The 18,544-nt window shown below is 45.0% G+C and overlaps 1 protein-coding gene across 2 annotated transcripts in view; it reads left to right on the plus strand.

Moving 5' to 3' along the window:
• LOC115179058 (semaphorin-6D) overlaps positions 1 to 18,544 on the plus strand; it is a 119,649-nt gene that overhangs the window by 24,288 nt on the left and 76,817 nt on the right. The window contains exon 3 of one of the 2 annotated variants that reach the window (XM_029740379.1): positions 15,987 to 16,246. The exons of the other annotated variant lie outside the window; for it this stretch is intronic. The gene's annotated coding sequence lies outside the window, so the exon portion shown is untranslated. The remainder of the gene's footprint in view (positions 1 to 15,986; positions 16,247 to 18,544) is intronic. 2 annotated transcript variants of the gene reach the window in all.

Consider the following 18,544-nt stretch of genomic DNA (forward strand, 5'->3'; position numbering starts at 1 on the left):
GTTTGTCTGTCCCATGATGAATGACCTCTCTATGGATGTAGACACCGGTGGATTGGACATGGTCACTAAACCTCTTGGTCTGGAGTCCCCTCCCCATACTCAATATTATCGATTTGCTCATTCATAGCCCTTGCTCCCTGTGTGGGTGGGTGAAATGAGTTCATCTTCACTCATCTTCTACCAGGGCCCTCGTCCCTTCCTGCATTCAATATCCAATTTCTTCCAGATCATGTACAGTGCCTATAGAAAGTCCACACCCCCTTGAAGTTTTTTTCACTTTTTGTTGCATTACGAAGTGGGATTCTTTTTTTTTTTTTTTTCATTGATCTACACAATACTCCATAATGTCTAATTAATAAAAATTCAATCACAATAAAATTGTCATTGCATAAGTATTCACCCCTGAGCAAGGCAGTTAACCCACTGTTCCCCGGGTGCTGAAGACATGGATGTCGATTTAAGGCAGCCCCCTGCACCTCTCTGATTCAGAGGGGTTGGGTTAAATGCGGAAGACACATTTCAGTTGAATGCATTCAGTTGGACAAGGTATCCCCTTTCCTTTCCCTTCTCTTTGTTTAGGCAAACCTAAAATGAGTTCAGAAGTAAAATTTGGCTTAACAAATCACATAAGTTATGTGTTGAATAATAGGGGTTGGCATGATTTTTGAATTACTACCCCCTTCCTCTGTCCTCCATGCATACAACATCTAAGGTCCCACAGTCCGATATTGAGTTTCAAGCACAGATTCAACTACAAAGACCACAGAGCTTTCTGAAATGCTCAAAGAGAAGTGCAGTGACTGTTACATGGGTAACTAATAACAAATCAGACATGAAATATATATTTTAAGCATGGTGAAGTTAATAATTATGCTGTGGGTGATGTATTAAACCACCCAGACACATCAAAAATGTAGTTGTCTTTCTGAACTGAGCTGCAGTACAGGAAGGAAACTGTTTGGGGATGTCACCATGAGGACGTTGGTGATTTTAAAACCGCAACAGAGTTCAATGGCTGAGATTGGAGAACTGGGGCTGCATCAACAAATTTGAAATAACTCCACATAATAACCTAAATTACAGAGTGAAAAGAATACAAATATACAGAATGCAAAATAATGTACTTTTTGGCCTAAATGCAAAGCCTTATGTTTAGGGCAAATCCAACACAACACATCACTGAGCCTCCTTATTTTCGAGCATGGTGGTGGCTGCATCATGGTCTGTGTAAGCTTGACATCGACAAAGACTGGGGTGTTTTTCAGGATGAAAAGAAACAGGATGGCGCTAAGCACAGGCAAAATCATAGAGGAAAACCTGGTTCAGTTGGCTTTCCACCAGACACTGGGAGAGGAATTCACCTTTTCAGGAGGACAATAACCTAAACACAAATACAAATCTACACTGGAGTTGCTTACCTACCAAGAAGACAGTGAATGTTCCGGAGTGGCCAAGCTACAGTTTTGATTTAAATCTGCTTGAAAATCTATGGAAGACTTAAATTGATGTCTAGCCATGATCCCAAACACCTTGACAGAGCTTGAAGAATTTTGAAAACAACAATGGGCAAATATTGCACAATACAGGTGTGCAAAGCTCTTTGAGACTTACTCAAGAAGACTCACAGCTGCAAAAGGTGTTTCTAACATGTATTGACTTGGGGTGAATACTTATTTAATCAAGGTATATTAGTGTTTTTCATTAATCTCAAAAAAAAATTAAATATATATCCATCTCAGCAAAAAAAAGAAAGGTCCCTTTTTCAGGACCCTGTCTTTCAAAGATAATTCGTAAAAATCCAAATAACTTCACAGATCTTCATTGTAAAGTGTTTAAACACTGCTTCCCATGCTTGTTCAATGAACCATAAATAATTAATGAACATGCACCTGTGGAACGGTCGTTAAGACACTAACAGCTTACAGACGGTTGGCAATTAAGGTCACAGTTATGAAAACTTAGGACACTAAAGAGGCCTTTAAATTGACTCTGAAAAACACAAAAAGAAAGATGCCCAAGGCCCCTGCTCATCTGCGTGAACGTGCCTTAGGCATGCTGCAAGGAGGCATGAGGACTGCAGATGTGGCCAGGGCAATAAACTGTAAGGCACTACAGGGAGACATGACGTGTAACAACACCTGCACAGGATCGATACATCCGAACATCACGCCTGCGGGACAGGTACAGGATGGCAACAACAACTGCCCGAGTTACACCAGGAACGCACAAACCCTCCATCAGTGCTCAGACTGTCCGCAATAGGCTGAGAGAGGCTGGACTGAGGGCTTGTAGGTCTGTTGTAAGGCAGGTCCTCACCAGACATCACCGACAACAACGTCGCCTATGGACACAAACCCATCGTCGCTGCACCAGACAGGACTGGCAAAAAGTGCTCTTCACTGACAAGTTACGGTTTTGTCTCACCAGGGGTGATGATCGGATTCGCATTTATCGTCGAAGGAATGAGCGTTACACCGAGGCCTGTACTCTGGAGCGGGATCGATTTTGGAGGTGGAGGGTCCGTCATGGTCTGGGGCGGTGTGTCACAGCATCATCGGACTGAACTTATTGTCATTGCAGGCAATCCCAACGCTGTGCGTTACAGGAAAGACCTCCTCCTCCCTCATGTGGTACCCTTCCTGCAGGCTCATCCTGACATGACCCTCCAGCGTGACAATGCCACCAGCCATACTGCTCGTTCTGTGCGTGATTTCCTGCAAGAAGGGAATGTCAGTGTTCTGCCATGGCCAACGAAGAGCCCGGATCTCAATCCCATTGAGCACGTCTGGGACAAGTTGGATCGGAGGGTGAGGGCTAGGAACTTGCAGGTGCCTTGGTGGAAGAGTGGGGTAACATCTCACAGCAAGAACTGGCAAATCTGATGCAGTCCATGAGGAGGAGATGCACTGCAGTACTTAATGCAGCTAGTGGCCACACCAGATACTTTTGATTTTGACCCCTCCCTTTGTTCAGGGACACATTATTCCATTTGTTAGTCACATGTTTGTTAAACTTGTTCAGTTTATGTCTCAGTTGTTGAATCTTGTTATGTTCATACAAATATTTCCACACGTAAAGTTTGCTGAAAATAAACGCTGTTGACAGTGAGAGGACATCTTTTTTTGCTGAGTTTACATAGATATATATATATTCTCCACTTTGACGTTTTGTGTAGATAGTTGACAAAAAAAATTACAATTACATACAATTACTATTTTAATCCCACTTTGTAACATAAAACGTGAAGAAATCCAAGGGGGGTGTAGACTCTATAGGCGCTGTACACTGTGTACCTACCGCTGCCACCATGCTCCACCGGCATCCTCCTTCCATATCTGCGAGGTCAAGCCTGAGAGAGGGGTTAAGCGCCCTCCTTACAAGCACCTGTATGACACAGAGAGAGGAGGATGAGTGCAGACTGATGAGACGAGGACAAGGAGGGCAGATGAAGAGGTGGAGGGAAAAGGAGATTACTTAGGGCAGACCAGGGGGGTGAGGGAGGTGATAGATTCCATGTACATTGTGATGGGTATTAGGAGGGAGCAACCTACACACACACACACACACACACACACACAGAGCCTTGCTCTCTGTCAGCCTATCTCTATCAATCTGTTCATCCTGTTGGTGGTTATTTTCAATCACCTGCTCCCGTGACTATGCTAGCCCTCTCATCCACTCCGTTATTTATTCCCATCTTCTCTTCCTTTCTTTTTCTCCTTCCTTATCTCCACTCTCTCCAGATTTTTCAATATGCCTGTGATTGGTTCACTGATGCGGTGTGCTCTCCAATCTCATCCCTATTCATAGTCTTCTGAACGCATCTCTTTCCCCTGCCCCCCTCCCTCTGCATCCCTCCAACACTTATGTCTTTGTTTAAGACATTTTGTTTGGCTTTATAGTCACTTTTACTTATTCGATCGACTTCCCTCCAGTAGCTCGTTGACATTGCATCACAAGCAAAAGGCTTTGCAAGCTCTTTAGCACCAGCCACAGTGTACCGTTCACTCTCCATAATTACTGCTGAAACAAGCAGCTCGGAAGTTATGCTGCCTACTGACAATCTCCCAGCCTTTATCACCCACCGTTAAGGCTTTCTCTCACTGTGTGGCTGCCATGATTACCTTGCAGATCAGAGTATGTAAGTGAGGTGCAGTATGTAAGCAGGGTTTTTCACACTTCTGAAGGAAATTACTTCCAAAATGGCACCATACCTAATGTCCTCCAAACAAAAGGGTTTCAATTGCAGAAAGCTCAAAACTGGAAAGCCACCATCTGGGTTTCCATGGAGATTCTCCACTCTCTGTGCTCTAAGTGGAGAACTTCAATTCCATTACTCTCAGATTGCCCTGTCATGCACACTTTTGCAGAGGTTTTGTTCGGTCTTTGACTCCTGGCCTCCTCCAGCGCATGAGGCTATAGAACATGGGATCAAGCTGTCAAGAGTTGGCCATTAGGCAGAGCAGGTAGACGGGGGACACTTTCCCCAAGGTTATCTTATTCCCAGTAATGATCGCCTGCATTTTTTTCCGGAGAAATGTCTCTTGTGCTTATTCCATAGAATGGGTATTGGCATTTTATTTACTGTATGTGAGAAACGTCACCTTCTTCCATTGCAGCTGTACCCAGAATTGCATCCCAAGGGATTAAGGGAAGAAACTGGCAAAGTTGTTTAGCTTAGACCAGTGAAACAATTAGCCACAGCCATTCCTCAGTCTTTATGGGTTTGTGGCCAGCGTTTGTGCTTCAGTGTGTCGTGAAATAGCTGTTCTAGATCGGTCAGTGAGTGTGTATGTGTGGGTGCCTGCATTCAGCTGTTGAATGGGTGGAACTCATTGAACAACTAAAAAGAGGGTGGAACTGCTGGTGGAGAACGCCCAACAACAGCAAGTGGAAACAGGTGTCACTACCTGCTTGCAGGCACCTGTCCTGGGTGGAGGAGACCAACCAGTTCTCAGAAAAACTAGCTAAATGATGACACCAACACACAGATGTGTGTGACTCACTCAATGTTTTGCCCTTCCCAGTGTCTCTTAGAGAGGGTGAAGAGGTTGAGAAATCGATAACACTTGTCTACTGCGGATGTAGGACTCTTCACACCATCTCAAAACACTTCCCACCAACCCTGGCTACAATGCAGTGGTGAACGGTGTAGAGATTGGATCGGGAGAACAGAACAGAGCTCAGCTAACAGTGACATTTCAACCTAGCGAGGAATGTTTGAGAGATCGTTTAAGTGGTTCTGCTACAGATCTCAGAATCTTTCCTCCATTTCCAGTCAAATGTTTGAATGTACCTTTCATGTGGGAGTTCCAAATATCTCTAACGGTTACCCCAGTGGCTCAGTTGGTAGAGCATGGCGTTTGCAATGGTGTTTGCAACGCCAGGGTTGTGGGTTCGATTCCCACGGGGGGCCAGTAAGGAAAAAAATATATAATATATGAAATGAATTGAAATGTATGCATTCACTACTGTAAGTCGCTCTGGATAAGAGCGTCTGCTAAATGTAAATGTGAGTTTTTCTTTTTATGCGGGTGATGTCAGAATGCACAAACTGTTCCAAAATGTGATTGTTATGCAGCAGGACAGTTAACCCGCACTGCCATCAAACCAAGGCACACTGCCTGCTAATTATCTATGGGCTATGTTTCAACTTGTCAATTTCAAATTATTTTCTAAAAGCTTTTATTTTCTAACAGTTTGAATTGAGGTGTGTTCCACCTCATTATAGTACAGGTGGGTCTAATGCTGATTGGTTAAAAGTGCATTCCAGCTGGTGTCTATTTCACAAGTTACCACCTGCTAAATCTATGACGTTAAAATGCCTATTTACTCTCTTCCATCTGACTGCGCAATCCACTGTTTGTCAGCCCAGGCAGGGAAGTTATAAACTTGATCTTCACTATAAAAAGCATCTAGACATTCTCACATTTCTTTGAGACTAACATTTAGTTTCAAAAGTGTAGATTTGTATAAACCTTGCTGTCTGTCTCTCTGACATTTGCAACATTGTTTCAATATTCAAATTTGATCTCCAGCTGTCCCATAGTAATGAACGTTTAGGGGTCGGGGGTCAGGATGAGAGGGGGGCAGGCATCTTTCTCAGCCAGTCGAAATCGTGAATCAGCTGGTGTCATTTTTATGGATATATATACAAAGAAATGTCAATTGGAAAAAAGGTAAACAAGACGAAATGCAGCTAGTTTGCAGTCTTTCCAGCTTCAGTTTAAAGTGATTGTGTTAGCTGTGTTGTTTGCTAGCTCCTCTGAACAGCAGTGGCCTGACGAGAGAACACGTATTCTATGCCAGGTGAAATCGTGCCTCATTAGCTCATTGTTATGGATGTATCCAAATAAATGTCACTAGAAAAAAGCTTAAACAAATGCAGATACTGTTATTCTGGCTGCACTGTTTGACGTGACTAAGTTAGCTGTAGTTGGCTAGCTAGCAAGCAAGGCATAAGAACGTCCTTAGCCAGTATGGCAATGGACCATTTAGAATGAACGACTGGGTTGCGTCCATACATACAGAACCAAAAGACTGAATGACTGGGTCAACCGAACCTATAGAACGAACGACCAGCCGGCTTGGGTAGCAACCCTAGTTTTGTTTCAGGACTATATTTTGTGCAAGAATGAAATAGTATGAATAAATTCATCAAAATAATGTTTATAATGAAAATATGTCAATCATTATTTTAATATGTTCGTAACCCGTTGTATAAAAGTGATAAAGCCCTCGAAGCTGGTGTTTGGAGGATATATTTGTTCGGTTTGCCGGCCCTCAACATTGTTTCGGGCCTAACAACACCAGTGCCAATATATCCTTCAAACACCGGCTTCTTTGGCATTATCACTTAATTAATTCACATAGAAGTAGCCCATTTCACTGTTGTATACAATTGAGGCATTACTGAGCCGGACAAACTTCTCTCTTCAAGAGCCCAAGCACATCCTAGTGTTTACCCAGATCAAGTATGCAGGATTTGCGCATTTCCAGTCAGAACAGAACGTTTTTCCCCCTGGCACCCGCATGGCCTTCATTGTTGTTTTCCTTGCTAATGATAGGAACGCACACATGTCTAAAGCTATCAAAGTAAGTGCCTTATTACGTTATCATTATAGTTTATGTATATCATGTTGTTTCTACTGTAGCACACCGTATTTATGTATGGAGCATAATGCATTTACTGTTGTATTCACGTTTTCAAGTTCTGGTGGCAAATCATGCATTCCGGTTCTTGCATTATTGTACACTTTTTTGAAGGTTGTACTGATATATGATGAGCTAATGCTAAGCTATTTGCCAGCTGTGTGGGGCACCATGTTTGTTGACGTTGACGTCACTGTTTCACCCTTTTCTCCATCTCTCTTTCTCTCGTGTCATTTTCTTTCTCTCATGGTGTGTTCCTGTCCTCCCTTTTAAAATGGTAATGCTGCGGGAACATGTTGGAGCACCCTGGCCGAGAGTTGACTCTACTCATAAAAGATTTCCTTTATGGACGTTCACGTATGGTTTCCAAGGCATTGGCCGCCATTTGCCGGGAATCTGGTCTCTGCTAAATCATTTGAGCGATGGCTCCAGGTTTTCACCACAACACCCAGGGTCTATGATTATTGTTATTGCAGTAATGAAGTGAAGGCTGAATAAAAACATGTGCACGGTGTTGTCCTCTCTGTGCACTCACCCCCATTTAGGAGAATCCAGATAAGCCATGATTCTTATTCAGCTGATGCCTATGCAGCTTTCTGCTGGTATTGCCTTGACTAATGCCCAAACCATGACGAATGAAGCTGATGCAATTTTCTGTGGAGTAATATAAACAGCTTGAATCCTTGGATGACTCTTCCTTGTAGGTTCTGGATGGACTTTGCCAAAAGCCAACCATTTTGAGCTCTATCAAGTCTGGTCCCCTGAAGTAATTGGGTGGTGGCTTTAAAATTTGCACACACACAAAAACAGAGTGGAGGGAATAACTAATTTGCATGTAAATACACTCACATGTCTTATACACCTACACACCATCTAAAAAATACTAAGAGAAGCAAAGAATATTCCCAGCATCCCAAACAATCACACACTAATGTGGAGGGAGGACAGCTTTTGAGGCTTGCTCTATTTGTGATTCATGCCCATTGAGTGTGTTTCATTCTCTATTAACCACACACACACACACACACACACAGACAGATGAGGCAATGGCCATTGGCGCTGCTGGCGAGAGTACAGTTGAAACTGCGGACTGTCTGGCCCATGCACTGTCAGTGACCCTAATTGATATCCTAGACTTTTTCTTCAGATAACACTGGTCTGAATTCCCAGACCTTTCCAGGCCTCAGATGTTGGGAAAAATGCTCAGCGTAAACATTTCACCCTGTGGTTGTTTTCACTGGGCGACGATTGAGTGAGTGAGTGTGTGTGCCGGAGTCCTGCTGGGGGTGCGTGTGTTGATTGCCCTGTGTGTGTGTGTGTGTGTGTGTGTGTGTGTGTGTGTGTGTATGACGTCTTGGATTCTGCCAAATATCTTGAGTAACAAGCAAATGCAATGTGTCTAAAGACCAGGCCCTTACTTTCTCTTGCTATTCTATCTGTGGTGCTTTTCTCAGCTTTCCTGAAATATTCCTCCACTCCATGAACTGTTTAAAAGGCAGCCAAACACTTCAAAAGACATCCACTTGAAGCATGTCAGCCCCAGGTTGGCAGCTCTCTGAAATGATCTCATCTTGTCCTAACCCTCTCATTACCCTCTTAAAAACCTCCTCAGCACGAGAGCTTTGTGTGGATCACTAATTTTCGCCATATTTCAATAATTAATGCGAAGGGTTAAGCAGCACTACTGCCGCATATTAATTTATATGTATTTATTTTCTGGTGGGGTAGTCCATGGGGACGCAGGCTGGTTTGTCATGAAAGGGGCTCTATGTGATGGCTGATTTGTGCCACATATGCTGTTAAACCTCAGCCTGCTCTCCCATGGCGACGAGGCTCCTGCGCCGATGTGTCACCACTACTGTATTTAAACACCGCTCCCCTGCGGGCTCCAGACTTGTGATCAAAAAGCCCAGCACGGCACCAAGCCTCTCTCCATCTTTTTTTATATTCAACAGTCATTACGGGTGCATAAATAAGTAATGCAGGATCAATCAGAAAGAACTTGGCCTGGAGGGAAGCTCGGGGACTGTATAATGGAGTTATTTGAATAAGGTGGCTTTGTTTTTTGGGGGCCTCATCAGAAAAGGGCCCCGCGTGTCCCACAATGGATCGGGCTCTTAATTGAACGCCTCCTGATGCAAATTGGTCATAATTTATGGATGGTTTGTGAAGGGACTGACAGAAATCCTTTTCTACTGTAAATTGTGCTCGCAGTCTGACTCCAGAATTCAAGAGGCTGTGTTTATCGGATCTCATTCACTGCTGCTCTCTCCATCGCTCCCTCAGCGACTGTATCGGTCTCTTGGTTTTTCTTCTCTCCGACTCACTCCTCCAGCCCTTTTCTCTATCTCTCTCATTTCTTTTCTCTTCTCCCTCTATCCTCACATTGGCAGCTGCCCGTTCCCAGCCTCTAAAGCACTAATTGACTTTTCATCGGTGTGTGTGCTGTAATTGAGTTTTAATCACCGTTTTACATCATGTTTTGATATTCAAATCAGCCATGTCAGCCAAGAGAAGGGGCTTTTCACCACGTTGTCATTCACAGAATTTGATGCTTAAAACACATTGAAGTTTGATTGCATGTTCAACATTAGCGCCTGGTTCTTGAGCGAGCCAAAACACCTGCAGACACTGTTTTTACAGGACCAGCTGAATGCCACCAAGAGCTGATTGATATTTATCTGAGATGGGGATAACTTTGTAACAGTCATTGGTTCTTGCTCATGGCCCAGTGTGGGCTAGGCAATGAAAAATGTATGTAAGCCAATTCGATTCAAAATTAGAACAAGTAAAATTGCGACCACCAAGGGAAGGGAACAACCCTCAAAATAGAAAATGTGTGGACTCTCCGATACAGAAGAACATTGTCTTGCATATAGAGTGGTTTTCAGCGCCTGTGGGATCCGTTTGGGTAGAGCGAAAGACGAAACCAACTTGTAGTCAAAAGATTCTGCTTCTGAACAGTTAACTGGCATATCGATGCGAGGTTGAGCACCGGTTGATCATTCCGGATCATTTTACCACCCCCACTGAACGAATAGAAAAGTTCCCACGTTCCTCACTGCTGGTGAGATGGAGATAAGCAGGGCTTTAGACTGAATCAAACTAAAGAAACCAAACCAGGCCTCCGCAACAACACAAACCCCTCATCAACTACCTACAACAACAAAGTGAACTTTTGGAGGCTTCTATAAACACTTGTCTTCTGTTTTCTTGTTATTTTTGTGTGCCTGGCTGGAATGGAAAACGGGTCCAATCCCTCTATCTCCCAGCTTTGAAACCTGAACTCTACAGTCTCTTCTCAGATTATACTGCAAGCACCACATGAGGCACGGATTAGGATGCATGAGTCTGTCTTTCTCTCTCTCTCTCTCTCTCTCTCTCTCGTTCTCTCGTTCTCTCGTTCTCTCTCTCGTTCTCTCACTCTCCCCGTCTCTTCTTCTCTCTCTTTCTCCTTCCCTGTTGGCTGAAAGATTGTGATTGACGTTTAGCAAGTCTGCAGCCGTTGGGAAGGCTTTCGGAGTGGGCCCTCTCTTTTTTTAGCTTGTCCGTGACGGTCTCCAAACAAATTGTAACACTAAGACGAAACGCGAGCTGGCAGCCAGCGTGTAAACCATTCAACTCCTCTATAGTTTTTTTTCTTCCTTATAAGACTCATTCCCTAACATTTAGTTGAATGTTAAAGCATTTTTTCTCTGTGTGTGTGTGTGTGTGTGTGTGTGTGTGTGTGTGTGTGTGTGTGTGTGTGTGTGTGTGTGTGTGTGTGTGTGTGTGTGTGTGTGTGTGTGTGTGTGTGTGTGTGTGTGTGTGTGTGTGTGTGTGTGTGTGTGAATTGCTGAGCTCCCTCTGTTGGGAAGGTTGGGAACATACTCCTTCCTGAGTAATTGCTTTGACAGGCTTTTTACCTTTTGCTCCACTCCTGTAATCACTTCATGAAAGCCATTGCATACAATCTGGAATCTCACCTCTGGGATGAATCTGCTGGGATGAATTTGCTTCTTCAAAGTTTGTAAAAATAAATGGTTTCCCCACCCAAGCATTAACCATCATGACAGCTAAATTGCCCCCAGATCATTGCTATGAGTCAGTCATAGTCTTTTCACCTCTGGTAAGGAATGGTTCATTTTTCAATCTTTTTGGTGCCTGTTTGATTAATTTGGTGGAAATTTAGAGGGAGGCAATTATTATTTCAAGTAATTTTTTGCATTGCTTAATTATTCAATGAGTACCCCAAGCTACTCTTTTGATACTGTATCACTAGACATTACTCAGGAAAAGTAGAGCTATTACAAAGCAATGTCAAGGACAGAACCAGGAAATGAACGCAAATAGCCTACATATCCATGGTCTGTGGTATTTTGCCATGTATCCTTCGCGACATTGTGAGTTTGGCTAGTTCATTCGCTGCCTGTCAGCCCTTAGTGTTCCCCATCCATTAACGATGTTCCCTTTATCTTTGTCTCTGGCCTTCTGACGGTATGTAACCAGCCCGGTAACGAGGCCTGCCATTTAAAAGGCCGCTGCCGGCTGCATTCTTCAAGTGTCGCCTCTCATTACAAACCCCTCTGATATTTGTTTCTTCTCTCCTCCTACCTTCTTCCATGGTCTCAGTTTTAAGCACTGTCTGGTCTGCAGGACACCTTATCGGAACCTCCACTTTTAAGTTCAGTGCAACGGGACATGTTTTGGTAAGGAGAGAATACGGTACATCAGAAAGGGAAGGACTTTATAAGAATGCTACTGCTTCTTATATTCTTTCCCTTTCCCCCCCTTTTTTTGGCTAGATCTATCTTGTTTCCGCACAATTGCACAGATTGTAATCTCATTCTGGCAAAAAAGCCAAACTTGAAATGAAGCCATACATCACAGAGTAAACAGCGGAACGGGGAGAGAGAGAGAGGGAGCGAGAGCGAGTGAGCTGAAAGAGCAAGCTGAAAGAGCGAGGCGGAGGGAAAGGCGGGGATGGGGAGCATGAATTGCCAAGGGAAAGGTAAATAAACACTGGCATCAATCAGTTCACAGAAGTCAATCTAACTTGCCGCCATCCCCATTCTCCTCACAAGGATGTGACATTTAAGAGAGCGATGTCCTGTTTTTCAAGGCCTAATTAAACATTCCACGTTGTGCCAAGAGACAGAGGCACCCAGCCTGCAAGTCCTTCCCCTGTAGTTGTCCATTTCCCCTAAAAGAGCATTCGGGCAACTAACGTTAACTGGCATTCCCTGAATGGCATTAGAAGGGCGATTCTGGTGCCCTCTAGCTTTTTGTGTGTGAAGACCCTTAGCGTGTTTGGCAGTGCCCTCCCATGTGCCCCATTTGTGGTCAGTCTATTTGCCAGCAGTGTCATGCAGTAGTAACTATGGTGACTGTGCTCTGAACAGCTAGAGGTTTCAGAGCCCCCAGGGAGTACCACTGAGCTATCTGAATCTGGGCACCTAGCAGCCCTTGTTTCTTTGCAAGGACTTTTTTAAAGGGTCATAGAGATGTAAGAAAAAGCATCTACTGACGTCAATAGAAAATACATTCATCTCATATTTGCTAGTCCGGACAAAGAATGAGGTACCAGAACACTGTCTTCACTGACAAAAGCTCACAATACAAGGCAAATTAGCATTGTGGTAGCATGTTTATCCTTCTGTGCTATGATAATTGTGTCTGCATGTGTTTTCAACAGTGACAGAAGTGAGAGTGCCTGCATACCTGACCTGCTCACTGTCCAAGGAACACTATAATTATACCTACAATGAAATGACCAATAGGTTAAACAAAATGAACATTTTCAGATGCTCTACTCTCTCCCAACTGTCCTTATATCCCTTTGGCATGAATTTTGCAATAACACGGGGGATATGGGAAGCTTTAGCCTGAGAGGACGCTCAAGCAGGCTTTGAATTCTGGGCCGTTACAAAGAAAAGCCATATTCCCTGTCCTCAGGGCTTGAATCAAAATGCTCGGCTTGGGTTATATGGAACAAATAGGCGCCCTCCTTGTGACTGCATGTGCTGTATTCAGCCTCGACTAGCACCTGTCTGCTTATCAGTGCGGCAGGCAGGTATTGAGCTTTTGCAGATGACAGAATTGCCGGGTTCCATCTCTGAGCCTTGAACAAAAGAATGAGACTGGGGGGGGGGGGTGTATTTTCTGTGAAAGATGGATGTCACACAGAGGCTGAAAGTAGGACTGCTCTCAGAAGGACAGCGGAGTGACAGCGCCAGGGCAGGGATGATACCTAATGGCAGACAGTTCTTCATTCGTGGGGAATACTGACCTGACCTGCACAGACATGTTTATTCATCAGTCTCCTGCGCTCTGGGGTGTTGCGTCTGCCATGTTTTTCTGTTTTGATAAAGAATTTGTAGAAGTGTTTCTGATGTGGTGCACCTTGAGTAAAAATCTCATCCCTCAAGTTCAACTGCGCATACACTTCAAATACAACCTTTTACTGTTGATTAGCAGATCCTGAAATCATTGTTTTCGTTTCTAGAACCGTGGATGCACGCAGATAGATATCTAGGTCTATCTCGCCTCTCTGCTCAGGTCTCTACTGTCTCTACTGATCAATTCCTCAGCCCGTCTGTTGGCCAAGCTTACTCACAGGGCAGCGCAGTCGGGAGACGGACCCTCACGGCAGGAGTCTTCATTAAACCAATCCCTCCCTCCACCTCACCCTCCCACGCTCCCCGGGCCTGGCCAAAGTTAATGAGAAGATGTGATCCCCTTGAAACCCTCCCCCTCATCCACAGCACCTTATCACCACCAATGTTTTTCTCTCACGGCTGCTTGAATCATGGCTGTAGGGGTAGTGGCTGGTTAGCCACTTCCCAGCCATCTTTAGCTTTGTCTCATTCCTGCTGTTTACTCTGAAGGAGTGGTAAGGAGTGGAAACTGGCTGCAGGGGGTTGTGTGGGGGGGAGAGCGGTGTGGACCGGTTGTTTTCTCCCAGCGAAATGGATTTGCAGTGATGGATTGCATCAGTTGAGCCCTACAGGACGCTGCCTGTAGCTGAATCATAGCTTTAAACAAATTACGTGGGCATAGCGGAGCCGTTGTGCTCCGTGCCCAAACTCAAGACCTGGCTCGTCGAGTGCACTGCCAGGGCATGCATGCCAATTACCCCTGCTGACTTGCCAAGAACAATGAAAGAGGGAGAGAAAAAATAGAGCTATTTGCTCACTTGCTGAGGCAAACACATTTCTAAAGCACCATTTCTATTCACTAAATGAGTCAAAAGAAACAGTCACGCAATGTAATGACCATGTTTTTTCATGGTAGGTTATAGACTGCATCCATAGGCCAAGCCACATGTGAAAGAAACAAAGCTTAACTGCGTAAGGCCGGTAGTTTATGGTCTGTGCTATCCGGGATCCTTGGAATGTCACTACCCTCCATTGAAGTGAAAAGGGTTTAGGGTAGGGGTGATGGTTAGGATTTAGGGTAAGGACAGCACTGACCAGCAGTTTACCCTCAGAGTTAAAGACATGAGACTTCCTCTTTTTGGGCTGGTAGGGTTTTTCTTACCCTGGATAGCAGGATTCACTGTAGTGTGTAGTCACACCATATTACCCTCTATCTACCGGTGAGTATTTGGATCAGGATTCACTTGCGATTGTGGCAGTCTATTTGGGGAGGATGACAGTTCTGTGTATAGTGTGGCGGTGGTAAAAAGTGGCAGAGTTATTGGCAGATGTTGGATGGGAAAGTTCCTTGCAGTCTGGGTGGTCCTGATGGATGAATAGGCACCTATTACAATGACCCCTCATCACAACCCTTGGGCGGTATAGGCCTGTCTTCATATAGATTGGAGGGACTGCCATAGGAATACGTAGAGAGCACAGGATCTGAGTAATCATTTGTTGTTTGTATTGTCTCATCTTTTTCTTGACCCAGAAAAATGCATACACACGTTGAGCTGTTTTAAGACAGTAAACAACAAGGTTAAACTCCTTTTAATAGCCCCACCAACCCCTCTCCAACCCGAACAGGGAGGTTGAGGCAGGGCTGCACGACCCGGGTCCTTGCTTTTGGGTCTGGCGGGAATTAAGACGAATGGAGCCATCCGCCTGTCAGATGATGAATTGCAGTCTGCGGGAGAGCCTCTCCTTTATGTAAAAGAGGCACTCGCAGACATGGCGCTTTCATCAATCAGACGGGGCCCACTGTAATTTCATTACAACGGCAGAAAGAGGAGCCAGTGTGCCGATGCAGCAGACAGACTGCTTGACAGACCGCTGTTTTTCTTTTGCTGTTTGGAGACTTAACCCTCTCTGTGTCTATGGCTGTGACTGGGGATAAGACACTTTCGGTTTATTTGGAGGCAAAAGCTATTCGCCCCACTATCTCAGTAAGGTTATACATTGTTGCAAAGTTAAAATGTCCACCCACAATTCAGTTGTATTGCTTCTACAGCGATATCTCAGTCTCAATTAAAGTGACACCTGGGTCTCACATTCACACTTTCCACAAAGCCCAGTACATCTCCCCGACAGCGGCCCCCCCATGCTTAGTCAACACTTCACAGGCTCCGGAGATGAGTTTGGTACAGAGCGCTGCCCCAAATGGAATTCCTGTGCGTTCCGGATGTGTTACATTGGGACTATATTGAAATGGCAGCAGAGGAGGTGGAACAAGCCATGAGTGAACAGCGGAACAAGGCTAGTGTAATCTCCAGGTGAGGGAGCGCAAAAAGTAGAGCGAAAGTGTGAATCCTCCCACCTAGTTTTTCTCTCCACGCTTTCCAATTACCTCTTTTTTTTAATACTGTTTCCCACTATTTCTCATTCTTTCTCCTCTCTCCCCCTCTCTCTCTGTCTGTCTCTCTGCGTGGGGTCGTTCAGTCGCGGCGGCGCTCACAGCTGGGGATCCGGAGCACTCCAGCTGTTTTGGCAGATAAGCCGCTGCCTGCCCGCCCGGCTTCCTGCCGCTCGTCAGTCGAACGGGACTCGCACTGTCACCGTTATTCACGCGGGACGGGCAGGTTTCTACTGCGATGGAGCCCCCGTCGCCAACCATCGCCTAATCCCCTGTCCCAGAGAGTGAGATGGCGAGAGTCCAAATCAACAGAACAGCTCCTTCTCCTGCTACACAGATAGTGACGGTAATGGAAATAATGAACTGAAAATAGAAAACCCTTGTCCACATGGCTGAAGATCCTATGCATCACAGCGATGGTATGTTCGAGGTAGCTTGTGTTGCTAAGATAGTCTTCAAACAATAGGACAGAACTTTCTGAATGATAATAATTCAGTCATTTATTTGGATGTGCTCGTACAAGTGTTGCTGTCAACTGTCAAACCAAAAGCTTGTTGCCATAACTTTGCTAAAAGTTTGACGCTGAGAAGGGGTGATGCTGAAACACTGGAGTTCTATCATTTCTAAAGTTCTGTCCTATTGTTATTTTTTTTAAATTGTTATTTATTATAAGGATTCAGTGTCCCATAGACCAGAAAGTGGCTTGCAATTTCACAATGTCATAATATGCAATGTTGACATTCACCCCATAAATGTATGATGTGTGTTCCCATGGCAATCAAAGGGACATGGTATGAGTACTCAAACAGTGTGCGCTGCATTCAGACGTTGTCTCTCAGACCCCCTTGTGTATGGAGCCTTTCAGCTCCATTATTACGCCTAATTGATTTGTTATTCCACTAATTATTGGGATATGATATCTCATTGTCAACCATGATGATTTGATCAACTCTGAAAGGTGTGACAGCTGGCAGTACTGAGACGTACAGTCCCGTAGGCGCTCGCAGCCCAACATCCCTGACATACCCTGATGTGAATGGAGAATCAGGGTTAGCAGCTCCATCCAACTGGAAGGTGGCGAGTTTACGGCCGAGGGCAGAGGGCTTAGATGATATTTCTGTACCTGGAGCAGGGAACTGATTGCCTGATGAAAGCCCATGCAAAAGGTCAATAAACAGCGGCCCAGTTATTGTGTGGCAGATTGAGAAGGAAATTGTTTTGTTGTGCTGGGAGGTGTGGTCTGTGTGTGAGTGTGTGCAGCCTGGTGCCTGGCTCTTTCCGCTGTGGGTTTCTCTTGGCAGCGAGTCTTCCAGCTGACCTGTCAGTGTTACTCAGTCTGTGGGACTGTGAAATGGCCCACCACGGGGCCCACTCGGGGCCCCACAACCTCTCCAGCTTTCTCCTTTTATTTCTCTTTAGCTTGCTCCCTCTCTTGCACTCTTGTTTCTCTGTCCCCCTTTCTCTTCACGAGAGGTTTAGTGTTTCCTGTTGGGATCCCGTTTGCCTGGCTTGAATACAAATCAGTCGAAAGAGAGAGACCAATTTTTCATAATGCGCTGGGAACACGTCAAGAATCGGAACAGGCTATCTCAACAGACCATCTTGCTTCCAGTTTTTTGGGGCAGTGTTTGCCGTTGAAGTATCAGGTACACGGTGAGTTTGTCAAGTTGCTTTTCTCTTTGTATGTGGGTTAGTTTGTGTTAGTACAGATTCTGCTGCAAGTCTCTTCCTCCAAGTGCAATACATCCACACAACCTTTTGTGTACAGTATTCTATGTCTATGCCCGTGTGTTTGTATGTTTGATCATTATGAGTGGGTGTGTGTTTGTGCAGTGCTGGCCAGCGGGACTGCAGTATTTTTCCTCTGGTGGAGCGATGGAAAGAGGCTGGTCCTTCTGGCACTTACATCAGTGGGGCCGACATTGGCAGCCCCAAACCCTGAGGACCATTAGCAGACCAGAGTAGTCCTGTAGCGGGCCTGCCTGGCGGCCCGTGTCCCACTGGTTTCCATGAGTCTCCTTCCAAAACACTGGCTCGTGCCAGGCCACGACATGTCAGTGTTTATGGCCACCCCTTGCCCCCTGGCCCTCACTGCATCCATTCATCCAAACAGCATGTTGACATAGAGTAGTGCGGTCATTAATGTGCACCCTCCAATGGTTCAAGAACATGAGGGTCAGAGGTTATTGTTTTTTTTCTGAAACATTTCATGAGTAATGGTTTATAGTGGCTGTGAAAAAATAATTGATTATCTAGTTAAAAAAAAATGTAATCTATGTTTTTGGGCTTCCGAGTGGCGCAGCGGTCTAAGGCACTACATCTCAGTGCTAGAGGCGTCACTACAGACCCTGGTTCGATTCCAGGCTGTATCACAACTGGCCGTGATTGGTCCCATAGGGTGGTGCACAAATGGCCCAGCGTTGTCCAGGTTAGGTATTTGGCCGGGGTAGGCCGTCATTGTAAATAAGAATTTGTTCTTAACTGACTTGCCTAGTTAAATAAAATAAAATACAACAGCTATTGAAACACGAGGCATCTCCATATTCAAGGCTGGGGAAATGTAATTTCTGAGAAATCCCAGAGCATTTTAGTGTCATCCCAACTCCATCATGTCCTACATTGGAAACATGCTCCTTTTCCAACT

Source organism: Salmo trutta, chromosome 3 (genome assembly GCF_901001165.1).
Source record: "Salmo trutta chromosome 3, fSalTru1.1, whole genome shotgun sequence".
Taxonomy (NCBI): domain Eukaryota; kingdom Metazoa; phylum Chordata; class Actinopteri; order Salmoniformes; family Salmonidae; genus Salmo; species Salmo trutta.